Consider the following 25,533-nt stretch of genomic DNA (forward strand, 5'->3'; position numbering starts at 1 on the left):
TTAAATAGATTTTATTATAAAGAGTAAAATTCACTCCCTGTGCAGAGTGGCATAAGGAGTGTCTTTATGACAATGTTGTTCGGGAATCAAAATACTCATAAAAATACCTTAAAGGTATGCCCTTTCCTCTTCGAGCCAGCTTTGACTTATTGAGAATTATGAATATTTATCAGCACTCAGGATATTTTCTCTTTAATCAGTCCTTTGAGTGAGTTTATCAAGAAACACTGAGCTCATATTGTTATTATCCACTTTGAACAAAGGAACAAGTTGGATGGTGTACATGTACATTTATCTCTGTGCACCAGACGTTCCCTGTACTGATTGTCCCCAGAAAGCATAAAGCAACTGTTGTTGTGTTTGTGTACAAGGAAGAATCACAATTTTACAAAGAGTTCTTGGACGGCATGTACACGGACAGCATGATTGCCCGGGAGAGGCAGGTCCTGCCACTGCTCTGCCTGCCTCACCGCTTCAGTGCTTCTGGGAGAAACATCTCAGGCACCATGCAGGTATGGCAGTGCAGCACTGAGTACCTCTTCTTTCTATTTCAGCCTCTGTTGATTAGAAAAGATTGGTCTGAGGAGGAGTAAAGGGTGGTTGCTTCGGTGCCTGCAAATTTTTGAACCAATGTTGATACATTAAGCCAATTACATTGACCAAAATAGTTCTGGTGTTGTGTATAAGCCTTGTCTGCCTGAATGTAACTGTGATGGATGGAGTGATGCGCTTCACTCATAACAGAGAAGTAGCAATATGTTTATTGATATAAAACAGTGATTTAATGAAGTTTGATAGTAAATGTGACAGTGGTTTAACAAGATTCGGTGGCAAGGTTCACTTGATATTTACTGCACAGAGGACAGGGTCAGACAAAACTGTTGGGGAGACCCTCCCGTTGAGTCGCAAGGTTCAGAAAGAACCTCCCTTGTGTTTTAAACTCCTTCCCAGAAAGGAGTTTAGGTGTGGCTGGGTCCAGACTTAGTCCCAGACTTGGTCAACGGTTTATGTCTAAAGGATTATATGTGTGCACAATCAATCCTTCATAACACTTAGCTGAGATTTCCAAGCTTCAGCGCACTTATTCCCAATTCACTTACTGAGTATCTGACGTGATATGGATTCTCTCAACCTCAAGGAGTAACCTTGAGAGGCGTCCCTACTCAAGGGGAGATCCTGGCATGCAGCCCACTGCCATGCAGGATTGCTCAATGGGCCCTGGGCTGCCCACTATTTATGGAGCGAGATAATTGACTTATAGTCATATTTACATACCGACTACAGGTGTTAGTTTCTTCCAAATTTGGCTCGAGTCAGACATTGATCAGCACCATGGTTACGTGGGCACAAATTAGCCCTTGGCAGTTGTATTGTTATCTGTATCCCCCAAATCCACTTTGAGACGTGATGCAGCCATCATGACCAGACACATCCATCACGATTGCCACCGGTGGTTATTGCTTGGTCAGGATTACGGGAAATACAGGTCTGGTTGAGGCGGGGAGCGGGGAGCACACCTCCACAGTAACCTCCCACTGTTTCACCTTGTAGCTTTAAATCATGCTCTGGGAGGATGAACTGTATTTTCATGTATCTGTACCGTGCCTAATATTATGATGGTCTTATCTCATGTGCTCCAAATAACCATAATATTTTGATTCTGTAAATCTGGTATCCTGTGCAGATCCCCGTGAATGCTGCTGCAGTTCTGTCCTTCAGCATAGAAGCTGGGCACGTGTAAGCTTTGTGCGCACCACTGCAAGTCAGGATCTGCAGTACAGGGACAGGGTGCTTAACTGGGGTAATGGCCTACATTTCAAATGTATAGACCCCAAACGCTCAATATTTAAACGTGAAGTTAATTTCAACTCAGAAAAGCCTGGATCACCAGCATGAAAGATATATTTGACTCGACTAGTCAGTTAGTTTTATTTCCTCTTTTTCTTATCTATATGTCACCTCCTTAGCAGGATATTCCTAAGCCAGGGACTGGGTCTTTCTTTTTCTTACTTAATTGTCTACACATTTGAGATTATGAATTTACTTTATGTATGTGTGGTTATATGCATCCATCAAAAGCTTAAATTCAAGAATGATGTGGTAGATGGAAATGATCTCACCTATTTTAAACATTTAATTACAAATTAATTTTTTAAAAGAGAAATATGGTTCTTGAGAGAGTTACTCGTCTCTCCTAAGACAGTGGATTTAGCATGAGACATACTGTTCTCAAGAAGTGGCTGTTTCCTTCCAGTGCTTATAGAGAGCCTAGGAGAGTAGCCCCAACTTCAGATGCCTAGTGTTGGGGCAACTGCTATTTGAGTGGACAAAAAAGACATATACTTACTTGCAATAACTTATTTAACAATGACTAACATCTTGGTTTCACAGCACAAAGGGTCTTCCTTGGTCTCACGTTTGTGTTATGCTACTCTCTTGGTGTGCCTCCGGTCCACGACCTAGTATGCAGTGTGACCTTACAAACAATTTTCTGGCACAGTCAAGGGAGTAGGTGAGAATGACTGAGAGGTGGAAAGAAGTGGCAGGAGACAAAAGGATGCTGAAACACTTTAAGCTAATGTTTTCTCTGAATAATTCGTATCATGAAACTATAGCCCAGGGCCATAAAATTAACATGAAACAGCTTTCATTATCATCAGTATTATCAAATGCTGCTGAGATTTACTTCAAGAAATGCAAGGAGAAACACTGAGTTTAATTGAAACAAAAAGTTACTGAGAATATTCATTCTCACAATGTTTCTTTTTTCATATCTGATAAAAGAATTTTGAAAATGTAGGTTTCTAGAAATAATGGAATAATTTTATTTCTAGTATTTTCAAATTTCCCTTTTCTTTATTCTTCCCACTAGAAAGCCTGGGAAACTTGTAAAGCTAGGGAGAAAAATAGACTGTACTTACATTTCTTATTTCTTTTTCTGTGAAAAAGTTTCAAACAACATAAAATACGTTTAAGTTATTGTCATATTCTTTCTAGCTTTCATTCTATACTTTTCCAGTAAAAGTAGTACAAAAAGCGAGACAATGTACAAACCCAAACATTTAAAATTACATGTTCCAAAGCAAATGAAGCACGGAGTTGTCTAAATTGATTTTTCTCTTGAATAATTAAAAGGTAAAATATTTAAAATGAAATTAAGGCTTCTAATTTTTCTCTACAGTTCTTCTTTATCTCTCATTTTCTGATGAATTACATTATTTAGGATTTCACCATGTTAACACTGAGCAGACTTGCACTTAACGCAGACTTGCACAAAGTCACATTGTGTTAGGCCATATCTATGACTTAGAAAAAAACCCAGTCACTAATCCCAGGATACTGTAGCCTAGACAGAAAAAAACAGAAGACCAATGAGAAAGGCCCTATTCAGATGCCCTGTGTGACCTTAGGAAGATCATTTTAACCTCTCCATAACCCAGTTCCTTTCTTGCTTAATATGGAGAAACTACTTCCATTTTTCACTGAGATGTACAGAAGATAAGTATGTTACAGTTTTGCTTTTTTTGGAGACTATAGTGATGACAATCTAATAAAGATTTATCATGTAAACAGGTATGTCAGTAGCTGAACCATGGCTCTTGAAGCTTTCTATCCATCGACTACTTCATTTCTTGTTAATTAATGTTTTGAACATCTTTATTAAAGCTTCCTTTTCATATAAAGATTAATTTAAAGTAGGTCTTTTTCCAGGGAAAAAAAACATTTACTGTTACCATGCTCAGGTGGAGAATGAAATAAAAATAATGTAAAAAAACCCCAGATGCCTTCCACTTTAACGCTAACATCTTTTACCTTTGCATCTTTCAAAGGGGAGAGAGTAACAAGGATATTTGCCACGTCCTGCAGAGCTCTGCACACAGTCATCCAGTTTCTCAAATAATATTCAAATTACTTTCAAACCTTGCAATTACATTTTCCCCTGAAGTAAAGTAATGGCATTTTTATCTTAATTTTACTTTCCCATCTATAAAAGTAGCATTACTTCATGCTGTATCCTTCACATTAGACTTTGGGACGTGAGAAAATTACATAAGTTTGGAGTTATCATTGAGGAAATGTACTTTGCTGCATCACACAGTTCAATTTAGATTAGGAGAATGAAAATAGTGTTTGGCAGAAACGAAGAGAGGAATATAGTTTTAAGAGTTAACACACTAAATGAAAATTGTATGCAGTATGGATGAACAATTCTGAAACATCCGTAAAGATGTTTTAAATGCAATCACCCATTCCCACATCCTCTGTTTGTATGTTAGGAATGTATTATCAGATCTTTAGCTTAACTCCTGACTTGTAGCTGGACTCACAGAAAGTGGTACTGTCAGAAGTGCCAAGTTTTCAGCAGGACCTGCTGGTTTTGGGGGGAACTGCTGAATGGTCAACCATTTGAAAAGCAGATCAGTGAGTCTCCCGTTCTGCATATGGTTTGCTTGGAAATTCTGCCTGTGTTCGGTAACTCTTCGTGGGCTTTAAGAGTTAGGACAGAGGTCTAAACCTTTACTTCAGTGTATATATACTTCAGAACTGGACCTCCGTAACCCTTCTTTGAAAACCTTGACCTATGGATTTGTTCAGCTTCTGAAGGAATTAGATGGACAAGTCACACTGAATTCTTCTATATTGAGTCACATCTCATTAGCTGATGTGACCGGAGCTATTATTTCAGGACAGGTAAAATTGGTGTCCTCCTCCCACCACAAAATGCCAAGGGGGTACTATTTCCCCAAGAGGTTGTTTTTTGTGTTTTTTTTTAATATTGGACTCTTTCCTCATCACATTCCTGATAATTTCCATATTATATTTTTACAGGGGAAAAAAAAAACCAGCTAAAAATGTATCATAACATTGCAACAACAACGGTAACAGCTGTAGCAGAACCAATGCCAGGAGCCGTGCAAAGTTCCTTTGAAAGTCTCTTTGAAAGACCTCTTTACCTCAGATTTTTTCTATTTTAATTGAAGTCTGATGAAACTTTTATACCTAATTCTATACTACACAGAGCTGTAAATAACTATGGTAGTCTCCATTTTCAAAAAAATATTTACTGGATTGGGTCCTTACACTCCTGGGAAAATTTGTTAAAATCAACAGACAAGACGGAAAAGAATTCTCTTCTAAAAGGAGCACAGAAGAAGCGAAGAGAAAGAATAACATTGGCTGGTCATACTGACATGCAACGAGACAAGAGAACTGATCTAATCAGCTGTCTGAAGAATCCTGTGAAACAAAGAAATACATATGAATGTTGACCAGAATAATTTAGGATAGTCAGTTAATAGTGGTGAATAACAACTCTTCCAGCACATACTGTCTTAGAGGTTTTCAAGAAATATCACTTTGTGTCTACCAATGGCACCAAAACTGGTCAAAGGCTTAAAAGACGCAAAGTAACTAATCACTGTCTCCACAATAACAGAAGTCACAATGGTCTTACTGCAATTTTAAAGGCAGACTTTCGTTTGTATTCATTGTTTTGTTTCCAACATTCCCAGACTAGTAAGCGTGGCTATGATGTACCAAAGATATTTGCAAGAACTTGCAATTAGAAAGTCAGTCATCACCGGAGCCCAGGATGAAGGTTCATCTCAAGCAGCCTGCTAAATATATTTTCTTCTCATGTGCTGACTTCGTCCAGAAACAAACAAGAATAACTATGAGAACAGATAGCAAATTGTGATGGAAGAGTGTATTGTTAGGAAGTGACTTGGAAAAACACTGGTTTAGGAACTTATTCCATCCTAATGTGTCATATCACCTTGGGTAGACGAAGGCTGGACAGGTCGAAGAGAAGATGTTGCATCGCCATGATCTGTAAAACAGGGTGTAAAGTGAGGGAAGAAAGTTTACTGGTGATTTGGAATTATTCAGAGTAACAAGACAAGGGCAGGTTGTGAAGAATTGCAAAAGACTTTATGAAATTTTATGCTTAGGCAGTCAAATAAGAGATGGAATTCAGTTTTATGTAAAATAATGCATTTGGTCAAAATGCATTTGAGGAGATGGCTGTTACCACTCAGGAGGGAGATCTGAGGTTCTGTCCTGTAGTTCCCTGAAAGCATCAGCTCAGTGCTTAGTAGCCATCTAGCCAAATTCAGAGTTAAGAATTGTTAATAGGGAAAAAACAGAATACAAACCAGAAAATATTGTTATGCCACTGGAATAAATTTTTTAGTTCTCCCACACCCCGCCCATGGTGTGCAGTTTGGATCCCCTCGTTCTAATAAAAGGCACATTAGAACTAAAAAAGATTCAGGGAAAGGTGATGGGAATGATCAGAAGTAGGAAACAGATTCTGTGTGAGGCAGGACTGATGTGATGAGTCTGCTGCAGCCCAGACAGACCTGATGCAGGGGGAATATGAGAGAGATCTGCAGAATGATGGGAGACAGGGAAAGCATGATTAGAAACTGTTCATTACCTCTGTCAGTGGGAGAACAAGGGCATTGCAGTGGGTATTACTCCCATGGAAATCCTTCCCAAAGGATATTGTGGAAGCAAAAATTTTACATGGATTCAAAGGTTACTGGACAAGTTCTTGGATGAGAGATCAGATGAGGAGAACTAAGTAACAGTCCAGTCAGTCTCAGGACTGGACATAAGCATAAAACAAGCAAAGGCTGAGTGTATTCATGGGACATATCATAAATGCTTGCTCTGGTTTTGCTTTTCCTAGACTTGCGTTCATGGCCACTGCTGGAGATAGGGTAATAATGGGCCATTTTTCTCATCCAGTATAGCCATTTGTAGGTGACCAGAATTTGATGTCATGCTGTAAATCTTATTTCTGCAAGCACTATTTCTAATCACACTTGCACAAAGTGGAAGTGATATGTGAGTGTGGCCAGGTTTTCTTTATTCTCTGAGACTATTAGTGTGTTTATTTACATTTCACAGGCAGATGACTTTTTTGAAGAAATTCCATTCAAATAGGAAAAGAAATTAATTATTTAAGGTGCTGCTCAAGCACCAGTAAAGTAAAGCATTTTAAGTGGAAGTGAATTTTCACATCTTTGAATACCAAAATCCACAGATGTTTCCAAAATGTGCACTGAAAACAATTTTGGACCTGTAAGCCATCACTCCAGACCAAATGACAATCTCATAAGTATTTGTGCAAAGTGCTTTACTTCCTTACCTCTGTGATTTTAACTCAGCTCTGGCTATTTCTGATGCATAATTAAATGGATGTATTTGTACACCATATATTACCGCATATAAAGATATTATTACTACTTATAGTACGAGTAAACAAAAATGAAGTGAGACCCTGCAGTTACAAAATGTTTAATTCATGAAGCTCATTGAATTATTTTAAACAAGAGGTGTGTTCTATTAAAGAATGTAAAATGACTTCTATCAGTAAACTACTTCAAGTCCTACATTCAACATCTGTGGTATTACTTCTGGGGCATAAAAATACAAAGAAAACCATAAAGTCAGATGCTTGAAGTATACTCCTTTAATTTCTTGTTGCCTGGAACATCTGTCTTCTACCACAAGCTGAGTTATATACCCTCTGTTTCCATAGCACATCATTTAAATGTGAGTTGGAAGAAGAGCACTACTTGGAAACTTTAAACATAACTTTGCCATATGCTGTCCGATTACAGCATCTTCTCTGTTGTTCTCAGCTCGGTGAATTCACTGAGCAAGAGTTTATTGGCAAGCTACCAGATCACTAGCAATTTCATTTGTTTAGAGATATTTGTAATTTTAATTATTTACATGCACCACACTTCAACTGCCAGAGGTATTTAGACTTCTAAATGGGGCCCAGAAGGATCATTTTGATAACACTCAGATGATTAGCTTAACAAAGGCCCTTTTTCCCTTAATTGGTTGCAGGCACAGAGTGTGATAACGTCCCTTTACAAGCTTGTCACTGAATCAGGTACAAATGATATGGCAATATTACACAAATTAGCTGGAAAAAAACCTCCACCTGATACAAGAGTTTTCTTTTTCTTTCTCTTTTTAATAGAGTGTCTTAGTAACATACTCTACCTAAGCATAGAAGCAAAGACCATGTAAAAACAAACACTGCTTAGGAAGCTGGGCACACCAGAGAGTGAATGTTGTAGGTGACAGCTCCGCACCTATGTTGGTTGTCTCCTGGTTTTACTTGACATCTATTTAATTATTTCCTTTATATAAAACCTCTGGTGAAATTAGTACTGCACATGTCTGAGAATAAGCCTTCCTGGGGGGTTTTCCAAAGCAGCTATGAATGATTAATGTGCTCTAGCTGACAAATCTGAGTGACATAGAAGCATGTCCTATGTCTTCATGTCCATGGCCAGAGTAACAATAGTTCACCAATAGAACTGAATGGAATATTTGGGCCAAAATTTATTTTCCTATTGTCCTGGTTTCAGCTGGGATAGAGTTAATTTTATTCCTAGTAGCTGGTATAGTGTTATGTTTTGGGTTCAGTATGAGAAGAATGTTGATAACGCACTGACGTTTTCAGTTGTTGCTAATTAGCATTTAGACTAAGTCAAGGATTTTTCACCTCCCCATGCCCAGCCAGCAAGAAGGCTGGAGGGGCACAAGAAGTTGGGAGGGGACATAGCCAGGACAGAGGACCGAAACTGGCCAAAGGGGTATTCCATACTATGTGACATCATGCCCAGTATATAAACTGGGGGGAGTTGGCCTGGGGGGGGTGGATCACTGCTCAGGGACTGGCTGAGCATCGGTCAGTGGGTGGTGAGCAATTGCATTGTGCATCACTTGTCTTTCCTGGGTTATATTTCACTCCCTCTTTGTTATCTTACTATTATTATATTTTATTTTTTAATTTCAATTATTAAACTGTTCTTGTCTCAACCCATGAGCTTTACTTGTTTTCGATTCTCCTCCCCATCCTGCCAGGGGTGGGAGGGAGGAGCGAACGAGCAGCTCCGCGGTGCTTAGTTGCTGTCTGGGGTTAAACCACGACACCTATGAAAGGTGCAGATTCAGCGACACTGACGGAAGCGCTTTCCAAATGCGTTAGCTTCATCAGGCTCTTCCATCTCCTTCAAAATTATGAAAACTGGTATAACTTTACTCCTCTGCAAAGGGTGTTGCTAAAATTGTATTCCCATCCCTCCTCGACAAACCAGCAAGCAGAGTCTTGCTGGTATGGTCCCCCCATCATGTGCAGATTTTATATGATTGCAGTCTTCAAATTAGCTGGTTAGGTTTACGGCTGGTTTGACATGAGTGTGTTTCCTTCCTTATATTATAATAATTTCATTGTTACCTCAGGACTTTCTCATCTTTTTTGTATCCACTTCTGGTTTTACACTTGGGTGGCAAGCTGCTTCAAGTAAATACACATTGAAAAAAAATACAGAGTGCCTAACAGGAAGGGGCCCTGGCCACTGCAGTACAGGCAAAACACAACTAACAGAAAGAAGGGATTGGGGTGTTAATGCAGGTGAATAAAAATAGCTTTTGAGTGGAGTGTAGAATAGCCAGCTGCTGTTGACTAATGTGAGTGTGGCAATTAAAGGCACTTAACGAACTGAAGGATATGGTCAAGTTTTCTTTGCGTGGGTGCTAATGTCTGCCTAAAGTTCAGGTGCTTAGTGGCAAAGCCCTCATGGAAGTAGAGAAAAATCCCATACGGCCAGTGCAGAGGCTACGTGCAGCTGGAGGTCTCCAGAAGGAGAACGCGTCTGCCCGAGTGGGGGGGACAGACAGCTCTCCTGCAGCTCTGCGGGGGTACCCAACCCCTCCCCAGCTTTCATATGGCAGGGGCAAGGATTTACCTCCATGTGTACGCATATCGGGTGGAAAAGTAGCACTGAATGCCACTAAGCCTCGTAGCCTGTCTGCTACTTGATGCAAAAACCTGCTGTCTGTGTACTGGTGGGTGCTAATGGCAGCGAGTTAGTCTAGTGTTACAGTATGGTGTATATGCTGCAGAAGTGGTCATCACAGAGGCAATTTCACTTTTACTATGGAAAGGAATTTGAGGAAAAAAAACAGTTTTTCAGATTAAATCATGAATTGAACCATCTCCCAGCAGAGACTGGCTTAATAGAAAGAATGTAATGCAAAAATATACCCAAATTTGTCTCTTAAAATGAGAGAAATAATTTTTCTTTTCATTTTCAGTCTCAGATTTGTTGCTTACTGTTCTAAATATACTAGAGGGTCCAAGGGAGAATAATATTATTAGTGACATTTTATTCAAGGATACAAAGCAAAGGTTCCTGGAAACTTAAAGTTGGTTTTTTTTTAACATGCAGTCATAATAATCAGTTATACTTATCTGATACGATATGCTGTGAAGGAGGAATGGTGTACCTAATGGTATTTGTGAGGTTTATACAACAAAGTTGATCATCACAATATACCTAATGTTTTCATGCAACCAGGGCACATTTCCTTCCTTCTTTTCAGCATGCATAATTTAAACATTATTTTTCTCTTTTTTATGCAATTTTCTTGCCAAGACTGATAGACTGTGGTCTTTTCAAATTCAATATCAAAATCCTCTGTTGGATTTATTTCCCATTTGCTCTTGTTCATTAAGGATATGGTTGATCTTGTTGAAGATTGAAAGAAATGCCATTTCAGCCACAGCCTCATGAATAATGCTCTGGGTTTACACAACAGTAATTCAGTTAGCTCTTTGAAAAGCAGAGATTAATAATCATGAGAACCTGGAATTTTTCTGCGAGTTAATTGGTGCTTTAACATTGCATAATACAATAATATAAATGAATGGAAAGAAAGGAGAAATAGCTCAATAGCCTTGCTAACGTCTTCAGAAACAATGGGTTTTTTTCATCTTCAGCCTGAAATCCAGCCAAAAGTTGTGAACTAAAATGACAACATAATGATGCTGTAATGATGCAGTGTTTCTTACTTAACAACTAGGCAAAACTTTGGGGTTCTTGGAATAAATAACAGTGCTGTTGTACTTTGACAGAAGTGATAAATCTTGAGGTGCCTGTTAGAACTTCACCCTGGCCCGTCATCATTTGTAGCCGACAAATATTTCAATGACGTGAACAGCAGGAAGAAACACATCCTCAGATGTTTCCTCACAACCCCTTGCAGGCTTGGGAGTGCAGCGGGAGGTTGCCACCACAAACTGCTCCTTGGTGGCACGTCAGGGGTTCTCGGCGTGTTCCCAGTGCCGGCACATCTCAGCTGCTGTGGGGACAGCACAGGGAGAGGACAAGGTGCCCAGCTCCCTAGGTCTCCGTGAGGGTGCAAGCAAGAAGTCAGTGTCTTATTGGCGTTGTATCCGCCTCACAGAAAAGCGCTGGTGCCAGCCCGTCATGCCGCAGGGCTGCCCCTTGGGCTAAGTGGGCAGCTCCCTGTCTTTTTCGGCACCCAGCCCCACACAAATGTCACAAACCCCTCACCTATCCAGGACACTTTCTGCATGGGGAAATTTCAGTCAGCAAAGTTCATCCGATGCTGGTACCTATTTGTTGAGCTGTGCGAAAGCGCCCAGTCTTGATGGTTAAGTTACGTCACGGCCCGTGTGGGCCAAAGCAGGAGGGGGGTGGGGGAGCGCGGCCTCGGCCGGGGCCTTGGCCGGGGCGGGAGGACGCCCGGCGGTCAGCGGAAGGTTTCCCTCGGGGCAGAAGCAGCCTGAACTCGGGAGGGGTGACAGCCGGCGGCGGGGTTTCTCTCACGAACCGCCACCTGCAGAGCACCGCGGGGCTGACCACATCTATCTCCGGAGCTGCGTTCCGGGGAGAACGCCGGGCGAGCCCTCGCCTCCGAGCGGGAACGGAGCGGAGCGGACCCCCTGGCTTTGCTCCCCGGGCTCCTCCTCAGAGAGGGCCCGCTCCTCGGCCCGGCCTCGGCCGGCGGTTTGTGTCGGAAGGAAGGGACGAGGTGCGAAGGAGAGAGACGGAGTGAAAGAGACCCCGCCGGCCCCGGGGCCAGCCGCGCGCCCTCCAGCCAGCCCGCCGGCCCCTTCGTTCGCGCCCTTTTCCCGCCTCCTCGCCCCGCCTGCGGGCGGGCGCTCGCCCTCATTAGGCTAATGAGGCGTCCCGCGCCGGCTGCGCTTCCAGAGCCTTCGGGGGGGTCTGGCCCCTTCCCTTCCCTTCCTCTCCCTCTCCCTTCCCCTCGCCTCCCCCGTCGCCATGGCCGCTGCCCGCCGCCGGGGAGCTGCCCCGCTCGGCGTCTCGGCAGAGGGAACCGCGCGTCCTCCGGCCCGGCCCGGCCTCCCCGCCCTGTCGCTGCCCGGCCGCGGCCCCGGCAGAACTCGCGCCGCCGGGGTGTGGGAGGCGGTAACGGCTTCGGTCCCTCACAAGTTACCTGGCACCCGTTTCAGATTTCAGCTTCCTAGGAAGCACAGGGTAAGCATTATTCTCCCTGTCCTACTGGCTCTGTTGTTTGTGCCACCTGCTCTAATATTTGTGCTATGAATGTACTGAAGTCAGGTTGCCAGCGAGGTACATAATGGTAATAAAGCGCTCGTTCCTTCCAACAAAGGTCTCATTTTATCGGCCGGAGACCTGGTTTCAGCACTTCTCACCCTGGTTAAATTTTAAAACACAGGTCTCCCATTTCCATGAGAGTGCTCAAGCTGCCAGGATGTAGGATGTTTTGAAATAAGACCTTCTGTTTTATCTGTTAAAACTCTAGTTTTAAACAGATATTTAAGTATGTTAAAAAAAAAAAAGTATTGTCCAGTGGGAGATATGCACTAAGCTTGTGCTTAGCGTGCTCTTGTGTGAGACCCAGCAGCAAACCCAGCAGGCACCACGCTGTCTTGGTTTTCTGTTCGTCGTGTGACCCCCATGTCTCAGAAAAGCTGCAGAGGAAGGAAAGGGAGTGGGTGCTCCCCGATTCGCCTTTGGCGCCTAAAGCCAGGAGATTACTCACAGCTGTGAATTTTCCTGGTTAGAAGGATTTCTCTGTTGCTGGTAATAATTGGAGTGAACTTAGACTCTTTCCTGTTCGTAGCCATGGCCCCTGAAGAGGCAATGGGGACGTAACATACTTGTGGGTAATGATGAGGCCAAAGTAGAAGAACAGTATTAATGGGTTGAAATGGTGTTTTGGGTGGGCCTGAAGTTCCAGCTTCCATTTCCTGAGATTCATTAGATCAGTGAGTACAGTGAATTATTTTCCGAGAGAAACCCAAGTTCTCAAAATGGTGATTTTTTTCAAATCTCTTGCTGATAAAACCATTCCATGTTTGCAAACTCAAAGTTTTAGTGAGATTTCAGAGTTTTTAACCAAAGATAACTCCATCTGAGCTTCTGCTTGATCAGAAAAAAGAAAAATGTTCTGATTAAAATGGAAATTTTATTAGAAAATAATTCATTTTGATCCACAACCAGGCTGCTTTAAAATTATCCAAAGCCAACATAATGGAATATCTACATATCTAATATTTATGTAATAATATCTAAAGAAACATATTCCACTCTCATTTCTATTGACCAAGTCAAATGAGTGGCTTAATATTAATTTAGAAGGTGAGCCAAGTAGTTTGCAAGTACATTAATGTTGTCTGTGCCCATGAGTACGTGACCCATGTGACAATTTGGTGGAGGAAATACAAACCTGTGTGCTTTTTATGTTTTTTATATTTGCTTGCTCATACTTCTAATAAAACTAAACAAACACATTATCAATCTGATATACTACAGTTTCAGACAGCTAATTAAAAGTGGCACAGGTCATAACTGTGACAAAGTCACAATTAAAATTGAATCAATAAATCAACACATTCAAATGATCAAACTACCAATTAATACAGTGGGTAATCAAGTCAAATTACTCTGTGTTACTCTTGCATTAGAAAATTTGAACGAGAAGTCACTTAACCCTCATTTTAACAATTACCCAGTGCAATTAGTTGACCTAGTCGGAGAGGGGTGAAGAGGTTTGTTTTATATTGATACGCTTGCTTTGGGGACAGGCATGCAATAGTGTCTCCGTTCATCTTGGGGAAGAGCACCCACTGGAGTGGCTCCCTTTATGGCCTCAACTTCACAATTCCTTGTATCTAGCTGCTGGCGCAAGTTCTTTTTTTTTCCCCTATGCCCAATATAATGCAGATTCATCATTAGAAATCTGGAATTTGGAGAGCATGCAATATCATTCAAATTAATAGCAGTTTTACATGGCTTTTTCATCTTATGCTCCTTTAGGTTACCTGGTGGAGAACACATAGTTTAAGACATTACTGCTGCTGCAGGGGAGACAGTAGCACTTTTAGAGAAGATCCTTGCTTTTCCAAGATCATGTGGTGCAGCTTTGTTTGAGGTACTGATAACCTTACAGTCAAACACTTGGATCCATGCATTTAGGACAGGCAATGTGGCCCAGTATTTTCAGAATGGGCAGTCTTTGGGCCCTAAGTAATTAGAGAAGTGTCCTTAAATCATTTTGCATTTTAACGATCTGAAAGCCCTTCCAGCTGGAGTGTAGGTAGGTGTTTTTCCAAGAACACAAACACAGGCTGTAACTGAGATGCATGCCTAGAAGTTTGATTATGGTCTTTTATCTTATGTAAGGCCTAGTTCAGTAACTAACCAGCTTCTTAAAATATTAATAAAAAAAATCTAACCAGCACGTATCCTCCATCACTCTTTCTTCCATAAAAAATATTTTCCTACCCTAAATAAGGGAACTAATATGAAAAAGTTTAGAATGTTTTAATGATTTTTAATCTAGACAAAAATCAGAAGCTGCTATTACATTTTGTCACAGTAAATTACGTTCATAATTAAAAACGTTAAATTTTCCCCTAAATCAGCTCAGAATTAGGTCCTGTCCATCATATAAGTTACATACATTTTCTGACCCACTTACATACAAATATGTAAAAATTACTTCATTTACTGAGGAATTAATCCCTATTTCCCATTACTGAAAGGTGTGATTAGGGGGAGGTTCATTATTAAATAAGCAGGAAGAAATCTGGTTCCTTCATATTTAGTCTGCAGCACTTTTAAGATGTACTTAGCTGCAGAAAATTATATTCCCTATATCTTTGCAGACATTGGAAATAATGTATGTTTACTTAAAAAACAAGGAATGCAAGTGTATTAGTATTGAATATAAGGTCCACAGAACCCAAACAAACCGATGAAGAGAAATTCCAATTAGAAGGCATAGACCTGGAGGAGATGGAGCAACCGATTTAGCAGGCAGAAATGATGTTGATCATTTTTATAGTTTCCATGCACTGTGGGATTTTTCAAGTTTACTATTTGGCAACAGACACTGGCATTTGGGCAAAGGCCTTTACTTTCCCATGTTGAGTTCTTGGAGCAAAGATACCAAAGCAGCATATACATTTGCAGCTGTTAGAGTATTATTTTTTTCTACAAACGCTCTTGTGGAAGTTCTTAGAGAGAATGTCAAGCATTTGTGAAAAATTGGGTGTAATCTCTGATCTGACAAATGATTCCTAGCACTGAGTTCAAAGTCCAGAAGATCTGCATGGCCCATGCTAGCAGTGGAGGGTGTGAAGTGTGGTAAGTAGTGGTGTTTGCTGAGCAGCCAGGAAGAGAATTGCAACTTTGCTACCATCTCATTACTTTCTTGGCATGGGGGTAATCTTGGATTTCAGGCTCAGGAAATTTCCGGTCCCCATTTCAATGAATCGCCTTAGTCCATAGCTCAGGGTAGCTTGCCTTAAACCACTCCATTTACACATGAAATGGTATAATTTGTTGGGTTTTTTGTCACCTCACAGACAGTGGCTCTGCATATAAGTAGGTTTTTTTCTTTGCTTTCTAACATAATCCCTAATGGAGCAGAGTTACAGAAATCTCTTCTTCTTCAGTAAATATTTACCTAATCTTCTGCAGGAATTGTAAAAGCACTCCTACTAATTTTAACCAAATAGTATGATTAGGAAGAAAAAAGTTGCCTTTCCTATGCAAATGTCTTGGAGCAAAAAATCATCATTTCTCCTCAGGATTATTAGTCACTTTTGAACACTTGATCACATATCTTTGCATAATAACAATAATCTATGTGCTCAACTCGACAGCTCTCAATATTTTAACAGGGAGAAAGAATGCATGGTTCTATTCACAGCTGAATGCTAGGTCTGTAAATTGTTTAAGTCTGAACTGCTATGAGCATTATAGTAACAAAACACTAAATCCTATTTGGACATTGAAGCAATTTAGATTAGAATTCTTCTGATAATATTTCACACATCCCATAGCCATCTATATGCTAATGTTTCCTACAAATTATCAGATGTTATTCTACACAACCTTTTTTCCATAAATGACCTGTCATATTCATAATGGCATCTGCATTTGGTGACAGTTTTTATTTTATCTAGCAAAAACTGCAGGTCCATAAAGAAACTAATTATATAGTTTCACGGTTGATAATATGGTTTCTAGTTTTATAACTAGCAATATGCAAACTGATTCAGTACAAAAAAAATATCCCTAAACTCAAGGGATTTTCAGAGAGCTGGACCAGTTTTATAAATGACAGACAAGATTTCATAGTTGTTACTCTAAGGCATCACTTTTTGGTCTCTTCTGACCATCTCTGAATAAAGTTTGTTCTTACATTCCACATTTTCGTCCAGTGTTTCTATTTCACACCACATTTACTTTCTAAGCTTATACTGCAAAACCAAAAAATAACTAGAACTATAGACCCTCTCTTCTTGTATGCAGAACGAAGACAAATATTTCAAGGCTCCCAAGATGAATCCAAGAATTAAATCTAAAATAAAACCCAAAAGGACTGTCCCGGTCTGGAAAGGAGCAGGAAGCAAGCCCATAGTTAAAGGGTGAGCATGAGCTCTAAGGTTCTTCTGACCTCTTTGCATCACTCTCAGATTCAGTTCAAATGCAGCAGCCCAAGGCCAAGTAGCTCCTTTCTCAAACGTGCAATGATAGTCTTGGACAAGTTAACATGATATGCATAATTTGGCATGTGCATCTCTTTCATTTTGGGTGTTGTTGGTGTCTGATTATGCTGATAAAAAACATCATCTTCAGAATAAAACATTTTTATTTGCTTGAAAGTTCATAGGATATAAATATTCCTATGTATGCATGTTTCCCCTTAATTCTTCCTTGACAAATTTTGACAGATTACTTTAAACCAGCTAATTCTGACTCTGGCTGGAAGAGACGGAGTGCTTGGAGCATGCTGCTTCCTTCCAAGGATTTCCACTGATTCCTGATGAACCTTCAGCCTCTCTACCCTTAGTAAGCTTTACTATTGAGCCCCAGAGCCTCCTTGATAGAATAATTTTTATCAGCTGTATCTTGGAGTATTCCCTTGTTAGCAGCTCTTCTTCACCTGTGTTTAAGACATTGAAATATCTGTGTCAATCTTCTTTCTTTACCTCTGTTTCATTTCCTGTTGACTTTTCTGCTATAGCACTCTTTGGATTTAAGGTCATCTAAAATACTGTGATAGACCTGGCTTGCTTTTCATCTGTTAAGGATTGAAGTTTGCTTATTCAGGACAAAGAATAAAAATAAGAATGAGGGTAGGTCAATTTACAGTTAACTAGTAGTCTTTACTTAGCCTATTCTGAGTTAGCTTTATGCTTCTGGGTAAGATAATATTGCTTGGTAAATCAACATATGGAAAGTATTTGTAAGCATGACACCCTGATTTCCCACATGCTTCTCAGCAACACAGTGTGGGAATAATTCACTTAGCAGTTCCAAGGTCCAGCAGAATTCATAGTTCTGTAGCATTCCTGAGCATGTTAACAACTGATTTTACAGATCCAGATGTTCGGAACATTGCTCTTCCTGACAGCTTGCACAACCTTGAGCCTGCCTTTGTCATTTTATTGTTACATCCTCTGTTCTCTGCTGAGATACTGAGGTCCAGGATCACTTTTATATGAGTGGCTGATTATGGTTTTTGTTGCTTAAATGTTGAGATAACACACAAAAAAATACTGCTTGGTAGGAAGTTATCACTTTACAACACCATTATTTTTCTTTCAAATAAAAGTTACATAAATTGTTAATTCTCTGGGGCATCAACAGCATATAAAATATCAAGCACAATATCACTTACCTAGGGCCTCCAGCTGTTACAACAATGCAAATGCAAGCATTGTGTTGCACAAAACTGAAAGACTTTTTTTTTTTTTTAAGTAGATACCAAGTTTTGTAATCGCTAGTAGTTATCATTCTGTCCCTCAGCTGAGGAATCTGTAACAACTAGACTAGGCTAAGTCTATTCCACAGAAAGTTTGTAAGCTTGTTAGTAAGTTTCGTATCCCCTTACCGATTTTGGGGCTAGACCTTGTGCTAAATTCTACCCTGACTGTCAGATTTGTGCAGTCACAGACTCTTTGATGATTACCTCATAACTCACAGGCTGGCAAGGCACTTTCTTTGTTATTACTATCTATTATGAAACTGATGGATGAAACTTGTGTCTCCATATAATTGAGGCATAAAACAACTCATTCGTCTATTCTTACTCTTTAACTAGGTCTGAGATTTTAGCAGATGGTCAATATGCACAATGCATATTCTAAAGCCTTTGGAACAAAGAACATCAATAAAATGAGCCTTGTTGCAGTAATTCACAAATGTATTCTCCTTCCTTTTCTTAAGATGAATACCTCCTACATTTATCAGTCATTTTAGTTTTGGAGGCTTACCCTGAGCTTTGTCATGCAAGCTAACTTGTTTCTATAGTGTCTTGGGGAGTAGTTTGAGCAAAGCAGCTCTCACCTTGCGCTATTTCATTTTGTTTTCTTTTCTACTCCTCCCTGAAAGGAACTGTCAGAAGCCATTTCCAGGGGAAAAAAGCAGTCTAGCTTTACTTCCCTTCAATACATTGATACAGTAGATAAACCTAGCAAAATTAAACCAACTTAATAGGAACCTGTGGGTACAAAATTATGTTTCTGAAAAATCTGTTCTAAATTTAAATATAAAGATGTTATGTGCATAATAATTCATACATTTAGTAATTCTTTTTCCTGATTATTTTGAAAACTAAATGATAGACCTGGGGGAAAAAGCCCAAACACAGCAAGAAAAGAAGAATAGATCTCTTTGTTATAGTATTTGTCAGGAAGCAAGGGAGTCAACTAACAATGTAAAGGTGACTGCATCTATGTAAGCTGAAATCAGATCAAAAGATTTAAGGTCATACTTAAAAATGCGGTCACATGTAATACCATTGTTTGATGGATTATTTAAAGGAGGAGAGAAAAGGAGCAGTATGATGGAAAGATAAAACAGTGTGAAAGAAACCAAGTGTGAAGTAAAGGGACAAACAGATAAAAGACAGAGAAAAAAAACCCCAACAAATCTCCCAAAACAGAAAAACAATTACAGATAAAGATGTAACAGGAGACAAAAGGACAGAAGGGTAACGTACTTGGAACTTAATACAAATATGATGGGACATACAGCATGACAGAAATTCTCTTTTTTGTATTCCTTTCATTTGAATGGTACATGTAATTAATTTTCCTTTTTTGAGATAAGGGTTTGAATCTTATACCTGTATTTTCTGTCTGGCTTTCCTAATAGTGATTATAGTTTTCTCTTGTACTTTAAGACTTTTCCGATTCACACTAACATCAAATACTTCCTTATTTTTAATACCTATAAGACTTTTTTTTTCCAGAATCTTGCAAATTTGCATCAGATCACAATCCAGTTATCCCAATATCCCATCTTCTACAACAGCCACTTGAAATTGAAATGAGGGGAAAATAAAAGCGCAGGACCGGCCTCTGCTTGCTGTCTTCTGGTCTCCAAGCCTAGGATTCCTGAGTCAGAGGTTGCATCTACACATTTGTGTTTAATAGCAATTGACAGATTCATATTATCCTTTTGGCATCAGTAACATCCTGTAGCACTGAGTTTCATAATTTAAAGGCACATGGTATGAAAACAATACTTCTTTTTTTATACATTGTAAAGCTACTTTCTCCCCTTTAAATCACGATATGATTAGTGAAAATCTCTCCTTAGTAATTTATCAATGAACTTCATGATTTTGTATACCTTTATAATATGCCCCCTTATTTGTCTGTTTCCAGGCTGAAAGGCCCTAGACGATTTTATCTAGGAGGTTGTCTAGTTTGGAGAAAAGGAGGCTGAGGGGTGACCTCATCGCGCTCTGGAGCTTCCTGAGGGGGGAATGTGGAGAGGGAGGTGTTGAGCTCTCCTCCATGGGATCCAGGGACAGGACGCCTGGGAATGGTTCAAAGCTGCATCAGGGGAGGCTCAGACTGGACTTGAGGAAGCGTTTCTTTACCGAGAGGGTGTTCAGACACTGGAACAGGCTTCCTAGAGAGATGGTCGATGCCCCAAGCCTGTCAGTGTTCAAGAGGCATTTGGACAATGCCCTTAATGACGCGCTTTAGCTTTTGATCAGCCCTGAAGTGGTCAGGCAGTTGGACTAGATGATCGTTGTAGGTCCCTTCCAACTGAAATAGTCCTATTCTATTCTCTCTGACCTATTCAAGCCTTTATGTTAAGTGTCTCTTATTTTAACTGGACTTCATGCAAAAGTGAATTTGCTTCTCCATCCATAACTTCGTTATATCTGGCATCCCTCTTGGTTCATATTTTACCTTCACTTCTTTCATCATTAAACTCCAGGGTGATTGGTTCTTTTGTGCTATCTGCTCCCCTTACAGTGATTTACTCTTCTAACATCCACTTTTCCATTTCTTATTACTATCTAGTTTCATTCCATCTCCAGATGCTGTGGCATGGATCCAATGTTAATATCTTTCAGGCAATGACATCACATCAAAGCCATTCCCATAGTTCAAGACGTAGCCCAAAACAGCTCACTCTTTCAGAAATCCCTGGGTACCAGTCTCCAAACTCACTTCCTTCAAACCCAGTGTTGGCAAACAGATAGGAAGGGACAGTCAGTTTTTTCAGTGGAGGATGGACACTGGTGTAATCCCACAGGGATCTGTGTAACAGCCTGTCCTTTAATATCCTTAGAAAAGGGTTTGGAGAACTTTACTTTGCTGATAATGCAAAATTACACAGAATGATACAAATGAGTACTGATCTAGAAAAGTTGCATAATATCACTGACAGTAAGTGATAAAATTCAACAATAAACATAAAGTCTGCCTATGGGAAAAGTAATCTGAACTTTGCACAAACAGTGATGGGCTTTGAATTAACTTTATCCACCAGGAAGAAGATACTGGATTTCTAACAACTTTTTGAAAACGTTACCTTAGTTTTCAGCAATAGTTAAAGACTGTAAATAAAATGCCAACCACTCCCAAACCCTTTCATTGGTTTAGTGATAATTTTGAAACACTGAGAAAGACTTTTGGCTTAACTCCTGGAAATTCAGATCCCCACATAGGCTGTATGTTGATCTGCATGCTTGTGACCAAGATTCAGTAAGGAGGATAGTGGCTGTATTCTGACATTTGATTGCTGTCAAATGCCAGGCTACTTCTTGCAGGCCTGGCTGTGTCAGGGATGATCTCTATAGAAGCCTGCAGTATTATGACAATCTGAGCTCTTGCTGGAAGTTTCCCCCTTCCCTTCAAAACCTGTTTCCTGTTTTGGGTGAAGGGAGGATGGCTGAGATACTCTGGGATTTGCCTTTCTCTCTCTTCCAGACAGTTCATGGACCAGTTTGTAGCACACTACAAATTGGTAAGTTCTCATTTTTTGTCCATTTTTTAAAACATTACTGCCTAAAGTTTTCTCCAAAAAGGCTAAGTGTGGGGATTTTCTCTTCCTGCTTTACCTGTTACTGATCCCATACCTTTTCTCCTCTCTGGATGGAACCACAAGTCTCTTTTATCTTAGAATTTGTTAGTCATCTCTCCTCTTTCCCAGATACTGGATGTTTGCTAATCATCCAGAGATGTGAGAAAGTACAAAGGCCTTTGAAGGTCTTTGCAGACCAAACATTAAGATATGAAGCATGGTTTACCGAGTGCAAAACTATGACATCTGTGTGCAAATGTTAGTCAAAACATCAGTGCAGGTACCCAAAGAGAACTGCAAGGTGAACCATTTGTTTCCCTCAGTAGAAATACAAAGGCAGGGAACAGATTTTCTCTCTTCTGCTGTTGTACGTGGAGAACAGTTTTGGTATGAGTAGCCACCCTGCCTATGTACATAGGCATAGGTGGTAAGAAGCTCAGGGAGAGACTGTGGCAGCTTCGTTCAGAACTTTTACTGTGGTGAATAGAAGTTGCACTGATGCGATGGAGAACAGAATTTTGAATTCCAAAATGTCTTGTTAAGCTTATGATTTCTGTTTTTATTCAATTAAGTTTAATAAAAGTTTATGATTTTTGTTCTGCCTGGATCTCTAACATTAGTCTCAAATTCTTGGTTGTGCATTATACATATGTAGTGATTCTAGTGTTGTTGGCCTCTCCACGTTAACTGTATGAAAACACTGAAGAATGCATGTTTTTAAGCTGTTCTTAACTTATGACTTTTCAGATATTCTAGAAACCTTGTATGTATTTACTAGGCTTTAAAATACCACTTCAGGATGTATATAATCTGTCCTGGAATGTGGTTTAGTAGAGCAGTTATTCAAATACACAGAATGAGTGGACAGTTCAGCCTGGGTAAATAACAGCTCAGAAAAGGTGAAGCTACTTTCTATCAAAATATTAAATATATACACACAATATTCCAGTTTGTGCTGTTGTGTCATGGTACTATCAGGTTCATATATACTCCCTCAAATGACCAGGCTTCAAATACAACGTTGACCTGTAATAGGACTTAGATGTCTTGCAGGATAAAATACAGCCCAGAAATTTCCTTCAACTTTTTTTTTATTCTTTGAAATGTACATGGAGCAAAATTGCAATCATCTAGTTAATTTAACACCAAGGATTATTTTAGCCCTCCATTAGCTGCTACTGCAAAAGTATTTTGCAAGCTTTTTTAATGCTTTAAGCTAGTGGATATTCAGAATGTCACATAATCATAAAGAGACTCATTTTGCATTCTTACACAAGCAAAACTCCCATTAAAATCAATTGGCATTTTGCCCAAATAGGCTTGTCAGATCAGACATACAGCTACTGACAGACTGTGAAGACTGTCAGTATGCATGCCATTCCCATTACAGAGCAACTGATTTTGTTTAAATTCCACTTAGATTGTTAAAGATAGAAATTTAGTCTAGGAATTAAAGATAACTTCAGTCTGATCAATATTCATATTACACTCATGAAAAGCCCATTTCAGAAAAGCAGCATATTTAAAAATAAGGAACTACTTACATCCATTCCTATTCAAAACATGTACAGCCTGTGCTGAACTGAGGCCAAAGAATGCTTTGAGATCCCCAAAGATGCTACAGAAAGTAAATATATACACACATCCCCAGATGAGTGCTTAAGTTCTATTTTTTCCCTATCCCCTGGCTTGAGAGAAAATTATTTTACAGTTCCTCTCTCAATACCAGCACTTGGAGATTTTCTTTGACTGGGCTTTCAATGCTTGGGTTTATTCCTGAGAGAGAGGACTTAGTAGTTGAAAGTATATATGACAAGGTCAGCCAGACCTTGTGTAGTATATACTATATATACTGTATATATATGTATATACTTCTCTCTTTACTTGAGAGAAGTAGACTAGGCTATAATTTTCTTCTTAGGCATAATCAATAAAAGTTCTGTTCTGTTCTGAAAAAGTTAATTAATTTGGAGCAATCAACTCACCCCAAAGTCTTACAACACATTTATAATGTTGTAACCTCACTCTGATGAAAAATGATATATATTTTATAAATAGAGTAAACAACATCTCACATAGATAGCGATTCTCTTCTACATCAGTCAAAGAGTCAGGAAAGAGAGAAAGCAATGGGAATTGGGCTGAAAAATCTCAAATAAATAAGACGACCTTTGAAATTCTGTCATCAGGCTTCAGAAACCTTTCAAGCATCAGATTAATGTTTATTCTTGTGATAAGAAAATAAAGGAAAGATATTCTTGTTACGATGATTTCTAGCTGAAAAGCTTGACTGAAGTACCAGATCCATTCAGGGAAAATGCACAGTACGGAAATTATAACTAGCAAGGTTATAAAAGAAATCATAGCATTCAAAGTCGACACAACTGTCTCCTGTAGATGCCAGTAATTAAATTTCTTTTATCGGGTGGAAGAAGTGCTGCCAGCTTCCTATAATGAACTCAAAATCACCTCAAGGCTTTCAAATCTTAGCACTTTTACAGTCATGCATCAAAGCTGAAATTATAGATCTTGTGTATTTTATGATAGAAGCAAACACTGTGCATACATGATTGGACATCAGAGGAGCCCTGTTTGTAGGGCAGCTCCTAAAAAGAAAACATTCATAAAAGAAAATTTACTTGACCTGTTAGCAATTGTGAATAAAATCACAGCAAAATAAGTAGTACAAAAGTGTGTAACAAAGAAATGGCTAGAAGAAGCCACAATTTTTAAAAAAGGTGAGTCTCAGAACAGAATTTAAGCTTTTATGCGTGGGATTAAAAATTTCACTTTCTTGCTTCCCTAAGCATCGTTGACTCACTCAAGCAAGGCAGTGCAGTGTAGCCCCTCTGACTGCCACGTTCATGGTAAGAAGCCTGGAAACTGTTTGCCCTGGCATCAAACTGGGATTCTGATGAATTCCATGCTTTCAGATCTCACTTCCTCAACAGAAAATCCCGAGACGCTCCATAGAAATAGTTCCATTTTTCAGTCCTGTATAGAGGAAGATCTGGGGTCCCAGATTTAGGGCCAACCCATGGACAGGGTTGTCCTACAGCTTTTTATGCTGCAAACTGAGGTTCCCAAGCAGTTCACCATATGTGAGAACAAGAAACAGGGAAGTCTCTGATGGGAACCCTTAACTATTTGTCAGGATGGATGGAGAAGCTGAGACAGTTCTTCAAAGTGTTCATCTCTGATGAATCAACATACATTAACCTCTTCCTAAATAGCTCTACAGTAGCTTAAATAGGCTACTTAATCCCTGTGAAAATTTAACAAGAACCTACTTAATAGGCCACACTATATAACTTATTTAAACATGAATTTATGATGAAAAAGAATGATTGTTTGGGACTCATAGTTGTGATCATGCCTATATATGAAGGAAAACAAAACAAGAAGTATATTTAGTCTAAGTCTAAACTGAAAAAAAAAAGGTGGGACAGACAAGGAAAAAAGACTTTTGCTTTATTCACAGTTCTGTGAATAAACACCTGCTTATCCTGGCCCAGAGCCCATCTGTGGTGCAACTTGAACCTTTCTGACTTTGGATATTTTCCCTTTGAGACTCATGTGGAAGTCTGTCTGATGACTGATTAGACCAGCTGCTAACTTTAACTTATTTCCACTGATCTTTTTCTTGCTCCATGGGCCAGCTCTTCTAAACCATCAGCACAGTAATATTTTGGTCTATGCAGCCCATTTCTTTTTCTTTTCCAGAATTCCGTTGCAAAAGGAACAGGTCATTACTTGCATTTAATTTATATAGGTAAATACTGTATTCAGCAATAACTTGGCCAGCTGAATGGTCAATGACAGCAGCTCTTGCCTCAGCTTTAAGCATTGCTGGGGCAGTTGG

This window comes from Haliaeetus leucocephalus, unplaced genomic scaffold (assembly GCF_000737465.1).
Source record: "Haliaeetus leucocephalus isolate CR32 unplaced genomic scaffold, Haliaeetus_leucocephalus-4.0 Scaffold195, whole genome shotgun sequence".
In the NCBI taxonomy this organism is placed as follows: Eukaryota; Metazoa; Chordata; class Aves; order Accipitriformes; family Accipitridae; genus Haliaeetus; species Haliaeetus leucocephalus.